Genomic DNA, 19906 nt, shown 5'->3' on the forward strand with positions numbered 1-19906 from the left:
AAGTAATCTTTTTCTAATTTTACCGTGGTGCAGTTAAGGGCAGTTTATCACACGCTGTATGTTTATATTTAGTAGTGACGGAACAGCAGTAATATGATATGATACAAGAAAAAATAATTTATGTAAAGTGATTATTTTTGGCCGGGCGATTATCATGTGACGGTTCCTTTAATGCACACTTCATTTACATCAAATTATTGTACTTTGTACATTTTTGCTCGAGCGTAAACAATCAAAACACGTTGAGACGATAAAGGATGAAGAATAAAGGCAATTTATTTATTTTTTTGGTCTCGTGGTGTTTATACGGCGGTCAAATAGATTTCAATCAACATCCATCCATAAAGAGTGAGGCCGTGGCAGTGTCGTAGAGCTAGACACATTCACTTTATCTCAAGACAGGTGCTGTAGGGCGAGGCTATACCACCACACTGCTTACTGTAACATATTATACCTTCGTCACTGTTGCTCGAAAGTGAGGGAGAAATGTAGGGGGGAGGGAGAGAAAGAGATAAGGCGGTTATGTAAATAGGATATTATTATGTAAGTTTTGTGGGTTATATGAGGAGAAAAAGATGTGACGTAAGGTGAAATGATAGGAAGTCATTATGCATGAAGCGAGAGAATGAAGGCGGTGAATGATGATGAAGTTCGAGTTTCCTGAACACTTCCACAGTCGACGAGACAATGAATACTGATGTATGATTCGTTAAGTGATTGGAAGGCGGGGAGATGATTAGTTGCATATCATTGATACACTGACCATTGTGCTTGCGGAGGGAAAGGAGAAAGTAAAGAGATGGATTATGGAACACGGAGAGATACTGAGTAAGAGACTAGTTGTATATAGACGAGACTATATCAACAAGGAGACGTCTCATCTTGTGGAGCAGCAGTCCAATAGTTTTCGAGGAACTGTGTAGCAGCAAAGACTCTCACTCAGGCGTTTTAAATCTACACAGTTTCTTCATTGTTCCTGACCGAGTTGTTATACCGCTTCCTGTTGGGCAGTTCGGGTTCTTGTTGAATAATAGTTGTTTTTTGTAATTTCTTCACAAACACGAGTGATATTTGTGTGAATAATATCTTCTGTTTTGTTTTCCTTGATAATGGGTAAATAATGACGTTTGTATAGATATGAAGAGGTTGATGGTGGTGTGGTGATTGGGGTGGTGGTGAAGGGGGGTTGGTGTTGGAGGAGGAGATGGTGGAGGAGGATGATGTAGAGAGAGGTGGAGGAGGAGGAGGAGGAGGATGTAGTGATGATGGTGGTGGAGGAGGATGTAGTGATGATGGTGGTGGAGGAGGATGTAGTGATGATGGTGGTAGAGGAGGAGGATGTAGTGATGATGGTGGTGGAGGAGGATGTAGTGATGATGGTGGAGGATGTAGTGATGATGGTGGTGGAGGATGTAGTGATGGTGGTGGAGGAGGAGGATGTAGTGATAGTAGTGGTGGAGGAGGAGGACGTGGAGAGTGGTGGTGGTGATGGAAGGGATAGGGATGGAGAAAAATAATAATTGTTGAAGAATATGATATAGTAGGTGAAGAGTGTACGTGAAGGGTACAAAAAAGTGTTGGAGGGGTGGAGTTAAGGGCAGGGAAGTCAGGGCCACAGGAAACACCATGGGAGTGTCTCATCCTTCCATGAATTACTCCTCCTCCTCTTCCTCAAATCCCATCCCTCCTTCTATTCCCTCCTTCTTCCTACCTTCCCTCCTTCTTCCTACCTTCCCTCTTCTTCCCTACCTTCCCTCCTTTCCCTACCTTCCCCTCCCCCCCCCCCACCATCACCTTTAGAACCACCGGCCATCACCCTCCCTTAACTGTGCTGGCTAAGGAAGGGAAAGGAATGAGGAAGGGGTGTCTTAGGAAGGGAAAGGAACGAGGAAGGGGTGTCTTAGGAAGGGAAAGGAACGAGGAAGGGGTGTCTTAGGAAGGGAAATGAACGAGGAAGTGGTGTCTTAGGAAGGGAAAGGAACGAGGAAGGGGTGTCTTAGGAAGGGAAAGGAACGAGGAAGGGGTGTCTTAGGAAGGGAAAGGAATGAGGAAGGGGTGTCTTAGGAAGGGAAAGGAATGAGGAAGGGAAAGGAATGAGGAAGGGGGGTGTCTTAGGAAGGGAAAGGCAAGAGTGTCTGTCTCATATAGTTTTCTGTCATCACTAAAGGAAACAACATTAAATTTTATTCCATATCAACTCGGTAGATCACTTAACCTTACGATATATATATAAAGATTAAATAAGGGTTTCAGCTCAGATACTTTTTAAGAGTGGTACTTCAACAGGCGACACAAGATACCGTATATAGTGTCCATAAGAATACTAGATTTGTTAAGGTAGGTACGGTTAGGTTGGGTTAGGTTAGGTTAGGTTAGGTTAGGTTAGGTTAGGTTGGATTGGGTTAGGTTAGGTTCTGTTGAGTTGGGTTAGAAATGCATATAGCTTGTGAAACATTTATGCCGTGTGAGTAACTTTTTTTATAATGTTAGCAGCAGCATTTTGTCTCATTAGTCAACACTTGTATAATATAGATTCAAGTTTCGTTTAGTTTCGCTCCTGTTTCCGTTGTGTTGTGTGTGTGTGGGTTGGTTCATTCTGGTCCACACTGTGTAATTGCCGACAATATAGGATGTGGAGGAGGTTTTTGCAACTCGTAAATTTGTCTTGTGTAAAAAGTGGACTTTGAATAATGAGCCCAAGTTCACGTTGTTTAATTTTACACCGAATGATATGAAGAGGAGTTGGTTACCTGGTAAAAACTGGATATTTTTTGAAGTAATATTAACCTAACCTAACCTAACATGAGAAGTATATTAGACCTAAACTGATTCTTAAACTGGTGGGGTTTCGTTCCTATTCCAACTTTCAGCGAAATTTTATCAAACGGGAAATTGTCTGGTGAGATTTTGTTTGTGTGAGGCGTACACACAGTCAAGACTGAGAGTTACTGGGGCATCATCTCCCTGCGCTACACTGATGTTCCCGAGTCAGCTTTCCTTCACCCTCTCTACCTTGGTTCGAACATAAGATTCACTCAGGGTATAAGGCAAGTTGGTGCATTGGGTCCAAAGTTCGCTCCCTCCCTCCCTAAATGAAGCAGTATCGACCCCCAAATAAAGCAGCATCGACCCTCAAATAAAGCAGCATCGACCCCCAAATAAAGCAGTATCGACCCTCAAATAAAGCAGTATCGACCCCTCAAATAAAGCAGTATCGACCCCTCAAATAAAGTAGCATCGACCCCCAAATGAGATGAAACAGCCTGGGTAAGTCAGTTCAGAGACTCATTCCTGTGACTCAGTTTCACCACGAGGAGCGAAGTTTTGTCCCTGACTGTACATAAATTAGAGTACCGGTACACGTGAGTATGAGAAATCCTATTATGTAAAGTCAGATATGGACATGAAGTTTATAATTACGGAAGGCATCAGTCTGACATCCATTTTACTACTATACTGACTCTGTCTATAAAACGCAAGAGTTGAACCCGAACACTTATTTACCAGAGTTAAGACAAGATTAAACCAACTAACACCCCCCTACCCCTTGCCCCAGCCAGCTTTCCTTCTTGGTGGATCAGAGAAACAAACAAATCCCAGGATATGTACTTTAGGTATCTGTTATTTAAGGCGTTCATAGTAGTGATAGTGAAGATCTGGGTGTGAAGGAAAGGTTGTCTCATAAGTGTAAGAGAAGCATAAGACCATATTGTGTTGTGGGATGTCTTCTGGCACAAACCTTGGTAACATCACACACTAGATTTGACTCACTGATATGTCTTATGGAGTGACGGGAGGGGAGGTGTGGAGGAAGCCGTTTTGATGTAGTCTTGCATATTACATGACAATTTTATCAACTTTTCTGTAAATCAGTCGCTGGGGCTTGATTTTTTTTCCGAATTGATATGCATTTAAGACACCCAGAGTTATCATATGGCCAGATGGTCTGAATATGAAGCACTGGTTAATCTCCAACTGGGCGACTGGTCACTGTTGGAGTAAGACCTTTTGTTACTCACAGTTGAATCGATGGAGCTATTTCATCCGTCTTATAGGTGAGGGAGAGGAGGGGGATTTATGTTAAGCTAGAAGACGTGATGAGGGATGGGCGCTGGCTGTACTGGGGGAGCTGCTGAAGGCTAGTGGTTGTTTTAAGATGCAGGACTCTCTGTTTTATCTGCAGTTACTCCGGGCATTTAGTGTTTGCTGGAACTATGTTGATTGTATTCTATTTTGATGTTACTGTGAAACTTTGCTTACTTTTTATAACCCCAAATCCTAGACAACTATATTTTGACTCTGAAACACTAGATTTATATACTTATAATCCTTGCATGTCATGTCTCTACAGATCATCTTTTTAAAGCTTTCACAATTACTGCTTTCAGGATTGTGCAAATTGATGGGAACTCAGGACAGACAATGGTCGAGCCACAAGAGAAAATAAACCAGTAAACTTCAACCAGTGGACTGATACAGGATGATGAGGAAGAGTTGATAGACGCTGTAGGAGTATGTGACTGACCACTCATCTCAGGGGTAAGAGACTATGCCATTGTTCTGACACTTATGTACACAAAAACAAAAAGTATTATTATCATTTTGTGTTAGACAATATGACACAACTGATGGAGGATTTTGACAACCCTACCAAGATAATAAGAGTCGCAGTGTTCATTTTTTATATTCATTGGTCTCTTCCGTATAGATACTTTTTTGGTGTTGTGTACAGGTGATGAATAAGTAGCATTCCTTAGGGGTTGGTGGTAGCTGACATGGAATTTGCTGATGGTGCGATAATATTTTTAAAACCTTTGAATGTGCTAGTATTAAAGCTTGACTCATTAACCCATATAAGTCTAGAAGAGAAAGCAGGAAAGATTAGAGTTATGAAGTACAGATGGCTGCTGACGGGGGAGGAGAATCTGGTGCAGGTTGTGAGGGGAAGGAGAGGGGGATGCTGTTACCAATATCAAGGGTTGAATTCTGATTTAGCATGAACCGAGAAGACTGACTTTATCATGTGTTGTGGTGGCTTTTGTAAGATCAGGATGGGTGAGAGGCAGTGTAGTGGGTTTAAAGATGTAGAGTGATTATCGTTCACTTGTGGATTATAAATGAAAGGGTTGAGATTAGAGATAGGCTTATAGTTAATGGGACAATATTTACTTTTCTCGGGTTTGATGTAGTTTTCATTACCTGTGGAGAGTTTGTTTATGCCTGGGTTTCCGTAGCTATGAATGATATAACCAGGGTGAGGGTCCTGTTTTTCTACAAGCAAAGAATGAGGGAATAAATATACTGCCATTGATGATCTGAAGCCTGAAGGGGTAAAAAATATATATCCAGAATGGTAATGCGCACTACGTCATACCACTACATGAAACTAACACTCAGTACTGATCTAAGGCACCGACTGAGCTCCTCTAAACACCACCACCAGGCGTCTGTCTACTGAGGAATCATGATGTGTCGTGGGAGGGACTTAGCGTCAAGGCTAAAATTACTCCCAGATGCTTATATGGACCTGTTACCTGCTAATCCTGGACCGCCCATTGGGGCTTTATGACAGGTGATCCGATTCCATAAAAAAAAACTTGTTCCTGCTTAGTGGTTTGTGACTGAAAGGCTTGTATTATCCAGGGTGGAGTTCCGTGGGGCGAGCATTCATCACCTGAGCACATCGCTGGGGAAATTGAGTTGTATAGAGATACGTGTGTGGCGTGGATAGTGTTCCTTACTGATGGATTTCTGAGTAAGGGTAAAAAAAATCGAAGTCACATGATGCATTTTTTGGAATTATTATTAAAAATAAAACAACAAAAAACTAAAACATTAACATATGATTAAAGGAAGGGAGAGAATTTAAAATGTTTATAAATGGAAAATAAAAACATGTGGCTACAAGATGGAACCAAAGGTAATAGAGTTTATAAATAAGAATATGCCATAGTAATGAAACTTCTTATTCCTAAACAAAAACAAAAAAGACATGAAGAATTGTGAATTTGTCGTGTTGGAGTTTTATGCAGGAAGATAGATTTGTGTTTGCTGTTTACTTGTTTCACTTTGTTGTTGTTTACTGTTGGTTTCACTGAGTTTATTGTTGTTTATTGTTGATTCCACCTTGTTGTTTACTGTTGATTGACTTAGTGATCAGATTACCTCCTCAGCTTAAGATTAGTGAATTAGTTAAGTCTCGTATCTGGTGTTAGAATTATCGTAAAACTTTAAGAGTGTTTGAGAATACGACCCCGGATCTTATAAGTAGGGTTGGTGTGAGTGGTGTTTGTGTGTCAGGGCTGAGGGCAGTATGAGGTGGTAAGGTCAGCCAAGGTCAACTACGACTCATTAGTGTTAGAGGGATCAGTCAGGGTATCTGTTGACCAATGACATTACCATACCAGCCTATCAGTGAAGGTCATTACACCAGACGACCAATAACACCACCACACCATCCGATCTATGACACCACCATACCAGCCAACCAGTGACATCAGGCCAGATTATTACACCTACAGTATATAACATCACATCACACCTAACTGCTTGATTATCGACTTCAGTTCATCTAGTTTAAAAGTTATCATTGAGTACACTAATGTAGTCTGGTTGTGTGTGTTGGCTGCTGCTGTTCTTTCCAGTAAAACATTGTTGCTGAATTATACGTACAGAGATATACATACATACAAACATACATACACACACATGAATGCAGCTGCAGTACAACTTCTCCCTCAGTACCTTAATTCGACTTGACACACGATACTGAGCCACAGCTGGGGGGAGTGGAGGGGGTTAGGTGGTAGAGGGGTGAGGGCGAGTGGTAATGGAAACCTTCGTAAACTGTAAATATTTTGTTGTGAAGATTTACTGGGATGCTGTTAAGACGAAGATCTCCCCGGAGTTAGTTTATTTGCCATTTTTAAATTATCAAATGAAAATTTATAATTTCGATTGAATTGGGATGATATTTTGCCGCCTAATTTGTTCCGTAGTTTGAATGGTATAGTTTTGTGCGTTTCTAGTTTATATATCTCCGGCTAGGGAAATATTAGTAGTGGTGTATACATTTGTGGCCAGGGAAATGTTAGTAGTATTTAATACATCTCTAGCTGGGGAAATATTAATAGTGTTTATACATATCCAGTTGAGAAAATATCTTCTATACAAATTTTAGAAGACTTGTCAACATCAGACATTAGTTGTCACTTAAACTAAACTAAACGTAATGTCTGGTCTCAGGTTTTGTAGAAATAGACAAAATTGATTTGGAAAACTGAACAAAATATTTGCTACGGTCGTCAAAGGTTTCATGCCATTATTTTCTGTATTGTTTTATCCATAAATAAACAAAGCCGGCACCACCTTCATCGAGTGTAATCTCAACCAAGAATAACAATAACAAACTAATTGACAAGTTTATAAAGAGCTGTGTTTTTAAAAAGGTTTTGAGAACATGGCAGGATTTTACAACTTACGACATGTTATATAAACTTAATTTGTTTACAAGACTGTGGGATACTTTAGCCATAACACACACACACACACCCACACACACACTCGTTGTACACAGTTTGAAAAATGTTGAAGGATATCTTGTCTGCAATTTGATATCTGTGTAATTACTTATCCAAATGACATCTCAAAAATTTTACATATTTTTCTAACGCTAATTATTCGCCGCCAGTATTTTGTCAACTTCCATGAGAAGATACTACGACTCAGTAACATCGCTAATAACCAGGTCTAACGTTGTGTGGAATTCCTTGTCAGAGGATTTTTATTACTATGCAACCTCCAAACGGTAAAAAAATAATAATCTTTCATCTTCTGTCTTCGGTGAAATAGCTGTGTCTTGTTATAATATTTCACGGGAGTAAAGTAGCTAGATTCCAAGAGGTCAGGGCGTCCCTATAAAGAAATCGTGTGCTGGTTCCCTTCCTGGCGTAAAAGATAACAGAGGAGCCTGACGGAGAGTGTACCCGGATGGCTCGTGGCCAGAGTCAACAAGATGAGTGGCCAGGTAGCGGGACTGTAGGTGGGTGACTCAGTGTCGATGTGGCCCCGACCTTGTCCCTCGCTGTTAAACCCAAACATACACCTACATATTTCTCTCTAGGTTCTAATACACACCGCCAAAAAACCTACACTTAAGCCTTTACATCCAGGTAATGAGGTACAGTATATTAATAGACGGTATAAGGGACACTCGGATCTCTCCCTCGTCTTACACACGATGGATTATAGATTAGTTATATTGGTGGTGTAAGCCGTGTAGGTTAAGTTATCGTGGTGGTAGAGATGAGTGACCCCTCTCTGGTGACAGTTTCCGACTTTCTTTTCTATCTTGTCAACAAAGAAAATTGTTTTTTTTTTGTCTCTGGTGGATTGACTATGATCGTCTGGCTCGCTCTTTGGCAGCTTAGGTCCGACGTAAGGTTCTCTAGTTTGGTACACTTCACCACCAGGTCTTTATTGAACGGAAACGGTATATCATTTTGACAGACAGACGTACGGATGGATGAATAAAAGTTCAAATTAAAAAGTCGTCAGATACAACTGGCTCCCACTTGTTCCAGGGAGAGGAGAGTAACACTGCACATCCCTCTGGTCGCTAAACTGGGGTGTTCGTGAAAGGCCTTACCGTCAAGTCCACAATACTCCTTCATCTCCCTAAACCTGTTGCGGTACTGTAGGTTAGTGAAGGCGAGAATAGAGGGTCCAGCAGAGAGACCTAAAGATGGTACTGATGGTGTGGGACACTTACAGTACCTCCAGCGACGTTATCAGCTCAGGGATATAAGACTTAAGGTATTGTGTGTGTGTAGGTGAGGCGGGAGGGGAATGCGATACGCCACCATGGATGTTTGCGTTTAATTATGTTATACGGATAGTATTACCGAGAGTAAACAATGGTAACGCAAAAGTTGAGCTGGAGAAACATCCCGGGTAATGAAAGTTAAATAAAATGTTAATAAATGTAAATAGATATACATTAATAACAAAATATACTTATCATTCCATTTCTTTCAATTTTCTATCAGTTTTTAATGGCAATGTCTCTCTTAACTGAACCTGTAAGATAAATTTGAGAATCATGGGGTAATATTAAGTTTATCGAAGCCTTGTACCTAATATTTATCGAAGCCTCTCTCTCTCTCTCTCTGCTTACTGCAGGTCACATGTTGTTCCTGCTGGGTAAAAGGCTTAAAGTTCAAGTGACTGCACTAGCTAGCGTTGAAAGTTCAGAGTTCAGTGGGTGGGTGAGGGAGGCGGAGTGAGGAGGAGGTTGTTGACGCCGTGGTCACGCAGTCGGGTATGTGAATCTGTCGTGTGTGTGGGTGTGTCTGTCGGGTGTATGTATGTGTGAGTCTGTTGGGTGTGTGTGTGTGTGTGTGTGTGTGTTAGTCTGTCAGGGAAGTACGGGTGTGTTGGTTAGGTTAGGTTGAGGAAATATTAATACGAAGAACCACCCCTACGACTACCTCCAACACACCACTTCCACCTCCAACACACGAACTCACCATCACCACCTTCACCACCACCACCTCTCCATCAAGTCCATCTCTATACTGCTTCCATCAACAACAACAATCACCACCACCACTGTAGTACTTTCAACCACCACCACAACGGACCACCCACCCACCCTTTCTTCCTCGGCCCTAACCACCACCCCCCGTATTTATCCCACCAACAAAATGTAAATTTCGTCGGTGGTTTCGTTCATTCATTATCGTTCTTCATTCATTATTTCATTCATTCACCAACCATATACGGGGCGCCTACCTGGGGAGAGGACCTCGGTGTAAGCTGACCATATGGTGTTTACGTTCACCCTGGCTGCCCATTCACACACACACACACACCTGACCCCCCCAAAAAGCATCTCTCTATTTAAAACACCTGCATAATTTATTCACATCTTCCATTCATTATGTCATGTTTGGGTAGTCTCTCTCTCTCTCGCTCGCTCTCTCGCTCTCGCTCTGGTGTACGAAACATCTTAGAACCATAATTGAAGGTTTATGAAAAATCCTTCCAGTGAGTAAAATGTTTTCCCAGACCTGCACTCTCACCCTCACCCATTCATTAAGACTGCCATATATGTCGCCCCCTCCCCCACCACCCCTTCCTCCTCTCCACTCCCCTTCCATCTAAGACTCTTAACACATTGTTGCTCCGAGGTTGGTTCTCTCTCTCTCTCTCTCTCTCTCCTATCTTTTTCTTCATTGTCTCACTCCTGCTGCTTAGTTAGTTCACCCTACAATTATCTTCCTCCCTCCGTCCTCCCTCTATACCCCCTCCCCTCCTCCTTCCTACCATCCCTCCCTCCCTCCCTCCCTTTTGTCTGATTCTACCTAAAGTTCCATCTCTGTGAAGGTGTGTTCGTTCGTTCGTTCGTTCGTTCGTTCGTTCGTTCGTTCGTTCGTTCGTTCCTCCCTCCCTCCCTCCCTCCCTTTATACCCAACTTTGACCTTGACCTCTGACCTAACAAAAAACATCAGGCTTTCTTTAAGTCATCGTTAGTACCCAATTACAGTGTCAAGTTTCGTTAGAATCGGTTTGCATCTGGCGTATTACCGTAGATAAACACACACACACTCACACACACACACACACACACACTGGCCGGATATGCGGGTTAATCCCTTCCTCTACACCTCACACACGCACAGGTAAATAAAGAGTCAGTAATGAACTTAATGTTTACATGAGTCACTAACACACCTGTGAACATGAGGCCTCTCACACGTCATCCCCCCTCACACGTCAACACCCTCACGTCAACACCCTTCCCCACGTCAACACCTTCCCCACGTCAACACCCTTCCCACACGTCAACACCCTTCCCCCCACGTCAACACCCTTCCCCACGTCAACCCCTTCCCACGTCAGCCCCCTCCCCCACGTCAACCCCATCCCCCACACACACACACACGTCCAAAGGTGGAGAGATTGAACAAGTGGATAACGGGGGAAGAACACGGGGAGGAGGATAATGAAGTGTGGATGAAAAACGGAAGAAGAGTGGATGAGGTGGATGAGAGACTGTGGTAGAGAGTTGAGAATGAGAGATAAGCAAAAGATAAGAGAAATTTGCTCTACCAATTTTGTTATTTTTTTCTTCTCAAGATTCGAGTGGTGATTTTCTCTGAGGGGGGGGATAATAATAATAGGGAGAATTAAATAGCAAGAGTAAGACAAGGAAGAGAGAGAGAGAGAGAGAGAGACGGGACATATAGTTATGGTTAAGTCTCTTGTTATCGTTTTGTTTCCATCTGTGTTGTGTTGTCAGTGAGCCATCCATAAGGTATCTCACATTACAGTAGAATACAACCTTCAACATTCTGATACTTGATGTTGGGATAATGTGCAGCGTGATATGACCCCCTCTGCCCCCTGTTATATAGTGGTAATCAAACAACGTAGATTTTCGAACACGAGGGACAATCATTATTATAAGCGTAACTAAAGGTAAATAAATAATTTTCGTGTGTGTGTGTGTGTGTGTGTGTATGTGTATTCATGCCTATGTGTGAACCTTTGTGAGTTTCTGCGTTCTGTTCATGTGCCTGTGTGTGTGAACGTCTTGTTGTTTGTGCATCTTTATACGTGTGTGTGCTTCTCTGTGTGGTTATATATGTGTAATTCAGTGTGTGTGTGTGTGTGTGTGTGTGTGTGTGTGTGTGTGTGTGTGTGTGTGTGTGCGGGCTCAGCGTCGGGGGTGGGCAGACACCTTGTGGGAGATCACCTTACCTGATGGATTACTTCCGCCCACACACACACACGCCCACACGCCCACCTCCTCTTTCACTCACTTATCTCCATCTTTCATCCTCTTCCACACCCACTTGTCTTCCATCCTCCGCCCACTTATCCCTCATCCTTTATCTTCCTTGTGCCGGTACTTATCATGTATCTTTCGTTCCCTCCCTTCGCCCACCCACCCTCTCCACTCCTTCCTTCCTTCCTTCTTTCACCTACCCACTCAATCCCTCCTATCTTCCTTCACCCGTCGATCCCTATCCACCCAACCTACCTTCCTTTCCTTCACCCAACCACCCACCCTCTCCATCCACTCTTCCTTCATTCCTTCACCCACCACTCCTTCCCACCATCACATCTCTTGACACTTAAACATTTCACCCTCATAAAATTTACTCAAGACACCTCAGTCGAAATAAGGATTCAGGTCTCGGCAGTACATATTATGCCATATCCTAATCTAGTTACGTAGGATCTGTAACCTGAAATCCTTTGTGAGATCCTGCCTTCTGTTCGTGTGTGTTATGACTATCTTGTTGGTGGTAGGTCACTCAAATGTACCAAAGAACACCATCAAACTGAAATCACACTGTAGGAAAAGACAAAACACAGTGGAATTTCAATGTTATGATTTTTATGTGGGATTACGTGGTTTATATCAGTTACCCCCTACAAAAGTATACAAATATCTCGTTTTCTTTAGATAGATGACTTTTATATTAAACTATCGACCCCAACATTCATTCACTAGTTGTGTACAGAATGATAGAATGTGATCTATTCCTATCATTCACATTAATAAGCAGAACAAGAGTTATCACCCGAGAGCCATTAAGATAACAATATAAGAAAGGACTATATCTTCCCCTTTGTTTAATAAGAGACATTAGATAAACAGAGTGATCGGGCCCTTTAGGTGTTATTTTAGATGTTATTGAGGAATTCCTGTTACTCGTGTCACTCATCACAAAATAAATGACTCTACATATACCAATACATTTTATAATTGTTATAGTGAAACCTCCATATAACGGACTTCGATATAATGGACTAACCTTACACATATAATGGACTTCGATTTAACGGACTAACCTTACACGTATAATGGACTTCGATTTAACGGACTAACCTTACACATATAATGGACTTCGATTTAACAGACTAACCTCTCATATAACGGACTAACCCCTCACATTATAGTCCGTTAAATAGAAATTTCACTATAACAATATCACTACCATAGCCTTTCTTAATGTGCCAGAGAGACAAATACTGAAGGATGAGAAAACTACTGAAGGAGGAGGAGGAACCGTCAAACTTAGACTAGATTTATGGAGGAATGTTTTGAGTTCTTTATTGTTTTGCCGTGTTGTTCGGTGTTAGTATAGTGTGTTATAGATGGTATCCTGTCCAGCTGTGTGTGTGTGTGTGGAGGGGTACACTGCCTTCATAACATAGGATGCGTCATCGTCATTGGTGAATCAGATTGCAAGTTCCAAGAATAATAATAATATAACCTGCAAGAGAAGGTACGGGGGAGGATAAAGCAGAGGAGGAGGAAGAAGAGGAGGAGGAGAAGGAAGAAGAGGAGGAGGAGGAGAAGGAAGAAGAGGAGGAACAGGAGGAGGAGGACTTCCGGACACACGCCTAGGTGGTGGGTGTGGTGGGTGAGTGGATGTGGTAGGTGGGTGAGGTGGGTTAGACTGTGTTATGAGTCAATACAACAGTCCACACACGTTCACCACAACCTGAACTGTTGCCTCACTCATTGCTGCCTGCCTCTCTCACTACTGCCTCTCATTAAGCCTTTAGTCCCTCACTTCTGCCTCTCACTCACCCACTCACTCACTCACTCACTCACTCACTCACTCACTCACTCACTCACTCACTCACTCACTCACTCTTAGTTTTAGTTAAGATTTAGAGGGTTGGGTTAGGTTAGGTTACGTTAGGTGTGGTTTGGTGGGAATATCAGAGCTGACAAATACGTGGTGTCAGCGTTGTCAGAGGTTAGGGAGAGAGGTGACGTCAGGAGTAGTGGTGTGGGTCATGACGTCAGTAGTAGTAGTGTTGATCATGACGTCAGGACAAGTTGCTTACGACGAATAGATTATGTTACTTACCAACTAAAAGTTTAACAGGTAATCATAACACACACACACACCCACACACACACACACACACACACACACACCCACACACACACACACACACACACACACACACCCACACACACACACACACACACACACACACACACACACACACACACACCCACACACACACACACCCACACACACACACACACACACACACACACACACACACACACACACACACACACACACACACACACACACACACACACACACACATACACACACACACATCGTACTATTTAGCCTTAGTTGATGATAAGCTGTTTTGTCGAAATTTAGGGAAAAATAAACAATATAGCTTTTCCTCTCCGTTTGCCTTGTAATATGGCCATTTTAGACGCCATTTTATACATATTGCACCTTTTGTGATAAAGTTCTAGGAGGTGTGTGTGTGTGTGTGTCTTACCTACGGCTCGTGTGTGTGTGTATATTTCAGTAATCCTTCAATATGTGTGTATATGTATAATGATAATAATAATAATAATATGTATATATATATATATATAATATTAATAATATTAATGAACTTTAAACACATATTTTTGCCTCATGACTAAGTATTCCAGATGTATGTGTGTACGTTAGTCAAGATGAACTAACTAGGAAGGTGAATGAGAGCAGTGGTAGGTAGCCGCGGAGGATGACCATGTGGGGGAGTGGCCATGTAGGAGAGTGACCATGTGGGAAGTGGCCGCCTTAAAGTGTCAGGGGTGACCATATGGGGGGTAGCCATGTAGGAGGTGGCCATGTGAAGGGTGACCAATTACCTACGAGGACAGGTAAACATTCCTGCTCGTCTACCTGTGCCCTTGAGAGTTTGATAAATTTAAAGGTGGTGGTAGCGATGGGTCTCACTTGAAGGTCATCTTTTGTCGACAGTCGAGACGATCACGACCAGACTAGCAATGAGTAGTGTGTGTGCGCGCGCGTAAACCTACAACACCTCAAACAATTAATAAGTTAAAACAAGGTAACAAAACACAATGTATAAACTACCCTTACCTTATTTATCACAATATAATACACTATGTTAAATTAGCTTCTCCAAATACCACCCCAAAAAAAATATTAAAATGTAAGAAAAAATCATCATCAGTGTTTTAAAAGGTAAGGTGTCAGGGATAAGTTTTGCTATATAATGATAACTGCTAATCCACCCATGACTTGCTTACTTGGCCTTACTCCCATGAACGTCTGTCTGCTCATGACTATACTAGGAAGGTCGTACTCAGGGTCACACACACACACACACACACACACACACACACACACACACACACACACACATACACACACATACACAAAAGATGATCAAGGAAGAGAGATTAAGTTATATTGTTTTTTATAACTGTACACGATATCTCATTGCTACCACGTGTAAATCAGTATACGAGTCAATTGTGTATCTATCTGGAGGTCGAGTGTTTGTTGAGGATTAGTTGACGATCGTACGTTTGGGTTGAGAAATTGACGAACGAATTGAGGTTAAATTTTCTGATGTAGATTTTAGGTTATTGGGTTGTTTTTGGTTGTGTTTGGTTGTTTTACACTACCAAAAACAGAGTCTTTCCATTATGTCTTAACCCTTATGAACTCTCTACCATCATCTCCAGGTCTTATAAGGTTCTATCACAGTTTTACCTTTTTTTACCAAATAATGTCTGGAGTATTATCCAAAAAATAAACAGTATTGTGTTGGATTGCGACGAGAGTTGGACAGTTTTATGAGTCGTAATTTGCATAAGTCTTTGAGGCGTAGGTGGTCCCGGGTAGGTGAAGGAGGAGGGGTGGGGGGGTTGTAGAGGTGTGGGTGGAGGTTGGGATGGGTTGTGGGTTTGGACTGGGTGTGGTATGAGGCAGGACAGGGTGGAGGAGGGTTAGGACAGGTTGGAGTACGAGGCAGGACAACCACTTTCATACCCTGTAGCCTCAAGACGTGATGGCAGAAGGTTACTAAACGAAGGAGAAAGCATTTAACAAGGAAGAGGCAGGGGCAAGACGAGGTGTGGGGCAAGAGGGCAAGTGGTGATGGGGTAAGAGGTGCAGGTTGGGGTGAGGGGATGGGGGGAGAGTAAAGAAAGGGGGGGGGGTTAGGATGGGTTGGAAAGGGGTGAATTGATTGGGGGAGAAGTCAGTGTGAGGTCGAGTGGAGAGGGGCGGAGTGGGGCTGAGGGCAGGGTGGAGAGGGGTGAGGTGGGTACGTGTAGGTAAATCAGAATCTATATATATTACTCCTGATCGTAAATACATATAGCACCATACATACATCAACAATCACAAGAAGCATCACAGCTGACACCTAGTCCCTTTAACAGTTATCTATTATCAAAACAAAACACGTATCATAAATCATTTGTTTTCATCCCTTTTATATATTTTATGAGACAAACAACAAAAACATTATATATCTTTACTTAAGTTCCATTACTCTCAAATAATCGTAAGTTTAAGTTTCGCCCCTAAGTTCAGAGTGAGAATGTGTTTTAGCTTACGATATAAAATTATAATGACGTTCCTAAGTTACACTCATGAGGAACCAAGTTTATAAGACACGTTGTCATAAGCAAGTCTTGTTAAGCGAAAGAAATTTAACATGGGAAACATTGAGAGTCTGGGTCCTAACTTGCCTTTTACCACCGACTCCTATGATCCTTCGACCCACGCCGCTGCATACTAATGTAAATATATCCTCCACGTCTGGTCTTGGGGGGGGCTCTGGCATAGTAATATATCCTTCCCAGTATCCTTCACGTCAGCTTGGACTTATCTACCTCAGCGCCCATTAATTAAAAGATATCCGACGCTATTTTTCTCCTTAACTGGGAGACGAAAACACAAGTGAATCCGAAGCTGTTATTGGAACCGCTGTATGCCGAAGCTTAGTTAGGGTTCGGTAGAGTTCGTTCACATTATGATCGTTTGAGAGGAAGATTAATATTAGTGTAATTGAGAATCCAGACCTTGTAGACGATAATTTAAAGTGGGGAGAAGATAACAGGTTAAGTTAGAGGCGCTGCTGCTACCTCACCTGTACATCAGAGAGAGAGAGAACAGGTAAATGAGGAGGGGGGAGGGAGAGGAGAGAAACGAGTCGATGATCGTCAGAGGCAGCGTGATTTGTAGCAACTGTAAACGCTCTCTTTGGCTCTTCGACTCCTCCATTTTATTTTATACCTGTCGGCTTAATTAACAATTTACGTATACAGGTCGTCGTAATTTCTTCTCAAAGTACTAATAAATAATTCTGTACAGCGTAAGATAATGAATTGTATTTTTTTTTTTGGTACCCAGGAAAAGTAAGTAGTTTAGCCCGTGTGTTGGTGAATAGTTGTGTTGTGTTTGGTAAATTTTTCGTGTTGCGTTGTGTTGTGTTGGTGAGTGTTGTGGTGTTGTGTTTTGTTGTGGTGTTGTGTCGTGTTGCGTTGTGTAGTATCGTGTTTACTGTGACACATCCACCGGCCGACCTTTTATCCTTGAAGTTTACCCGGTGATAACTGTTTACAAGGTCTTTCAAGGTCATTAGTCTAAGGTATAGTCCTATTTACTGATGAGAATCCTGGGAGGGTGGTAAGCCAGTTGTCGTAGGATATCGCGGAATCCTTATGACTGGCCTCGTGAGTCTAGGATTAACATACATACATACATACATAACCTAATCTAACGTTACCTAATCTATAGTCAGATCCAAAACTTCAAAATAATGACAAAATCGAACCATTCCCCGACCTCCAAATAGTCGTATCTACCAGTGTCTTGGTGTCCATTATGTGCCGGGAACATTGAGTGAACAATATGATCAATAATGAACCTTGAACGACTAATCATTTTACAGGTACCAGATGCTACAAGTCACATGTTGAAAAAGGTAAACATTGGTGATGGTAGAGAGGGAGTTTTTGAGTTCATCATGAGAATGGTACCAGTCTCCTCGTATAGGGGGGGATATCTCGTTATAGTAGAGCCATTAGCAGTCATGGTAAAAGTGCCAGAAGATGTACCGCCTCACACCGACGAATTTTAATAAAACCAGTGGAAGAAAACATTGATTCTGTATCGTCCTCTGGCAGCAAAGTTGATCAGGTATTCAGAGTCATGCTGTATTAGGAAGTGCTGCTCCCTAAACTTGTGAGGTAACAGCAGCAGCAGCAGCACTCATCTCCAAGCTTTCGTCTGGGTTAAAAGTTACCATATTGTAGCCCCACCTCCCACAACACTGAGATGGGTACTGAAGAAGGGTGAAATACTGCCTCTACCCCATACATACAATACATCAAACATAGCTACACTTAGTCTCATGTACAGAGAGTCCAGGTGGCTTTCTACTGGCATCTACAAGTGCATAGTCGACTGTGTGGGTGTGTATCTGGGATGGTGATGAAGTAGCAACATAGTGTGAGATCCGTCTACAACACAAAAGTCGATTAATTGGTGTTGCATTAACCTGTAACACATTTATTTTTAGTTGTTCTTCGTGTTTTTTCAGTTGTGTGTGAGGATGTAATTGTGAACGAAGTGGTTGTTGTGATTCTGAAGGTGACATTTACACCAGAGGGCAAAGGTCAAGGTCATTCATCAAGAGGTCAAGGTCACTAGTCAATCATGTTTATTGTTTTGGGAGGGGGGAAGGGGGTAGTCTAGCCTGGCGTCCTGAGTACTATACCGTGATGGAGGCAGGTAAACAATAGCTCCTGTCGAGTAGTTTTGTGATCGTAGCATCCGAGTGTGTGTGTGTGTGTGTGTGTGTGACTTTGTTGTGGAGGCTCACATAACCGTCCTCAAAACTGCTCAACCCATAGCACGATTAATTATTCAGACCGTAGTTGTAGACAGTCTCCTTTCCCCTCCCTCCCTCCCCCCCTACCCCACGAGGTGTCTGTCTGTCTGTCTCCCCCACCAGAGATTCTTCAGCGACTCTTGAGCGTTCATATCAGTTTCTTAAAATAGTCATCAAGTAATGGATAATCGGGTGGGCGGAGGAGCCACAAGAAGAAGGAACACGACCCCCCTCACTATCCTCACTATACAACGAAAAACGACCAACATAAACCGCTGAATAAAAGGCATACCCCATCCACGCCCCGCCCCGCTCCCTGCCCCGCTCCCTCCTCAACAGTGACGTCATGGGTACTCTTACAGTGACGTCATGTTTTGTCTACAAGCTGAGATATTTTGTAATGAATCTCTTGTTTGTTTAGATGTAACGTAAACATTATTGTAGTGTTTAATGACGATACCCAGTGGCTGAGTAAATATAGAGGATGAACCATAGATCGTGAGAGGCATAAATGAAAACTAATGGAAACAACAAATTATGAAAAAATATGGAAATTCATAACAAAAGGAATAATATAAAAAAATGCCTTAGTAGTTAATGTATAAACACCTGTCATTTTAACTAATAATATATACACGGGCCAGGTATGTGTTGATTAGTCATTACTCACCTGGATACACACCAGTCTGTGTTAAGAGGCTGGTTTTTGGTGAATATTATCCCTATTTCTTCATTTATTCTCTCCTCTCTCATCTTTTATCACTTTCTCTCCCTCCTGATAAACCAACTCTATATCCCCTCCCCCCTCTCCTTTACTTATCATCTATACCTTCAAGTAATATCCTAAGCGCCAGGTCACATTGTCTTCAAACTCCCGGGGAATTGTTTTGTTGTTGTTTTTGTTTACACTCTGCAGGGTGGGTGTGGGTAACTAGTGGCGCCTCGTAGGGTGTTGGGCACATGTGTGAGGATAACTAGCTCCCCCCCCCCTCAACACATGCTTCAGCTGTACTTACACACACAAGGTGAGTCCTACCATGTGTTGTACGAATGTCTGTCTAGCTCACGTTCCCTATGTATATATATGTGTGTGTGTGTGTGTGTGTGTGTGTGTGTGTGTGTGTGTGTGTGTGTGTGTGTGTGTGTGTGTGTGTGTGTGTGTGTGTGTGTGTGTGTGTACTTCTAATATTTTTTGTACGTA

The 19906-nt window shown here is 42.3% G+C and overlaps 1 protein-coding gene across 1 annotated transcript in view; it reads left to right on the top strand.

The window, feature by feature from the left end:
- Positions 1–19906, top strand: part of LOC121864165 (N-chimaerin-like) — a 72464-nt gene that overhangs the window by 24916 nt on the left and 27642 nt on the right. Inside the window, exon 12 of the transcript XR_006088557.1 lies at positions 4389–4539. The gene's annotated coding sequence lies outside the window, so the exon portion shown is untranslated. The remainder of the gene's footprint in view (positions 1–4388; positions 4540–19906) is intronic.

Source organism: Homarus americanus, unplaced genomic scaffold, assembly GCF_018991925.1.
Source record: "Homarus americanus isolate GMGI-L3 unplaced genomic scaffold, GMGI_Hamer_2.0 scaffold26351, whole genome shotgun sequence".
Lineage (NCBI taxonomy): Eukaryota > Metazoa > Arthropoda > Malacostraca > Decapoda > Nephropidae > Homarus > Homarus americanus.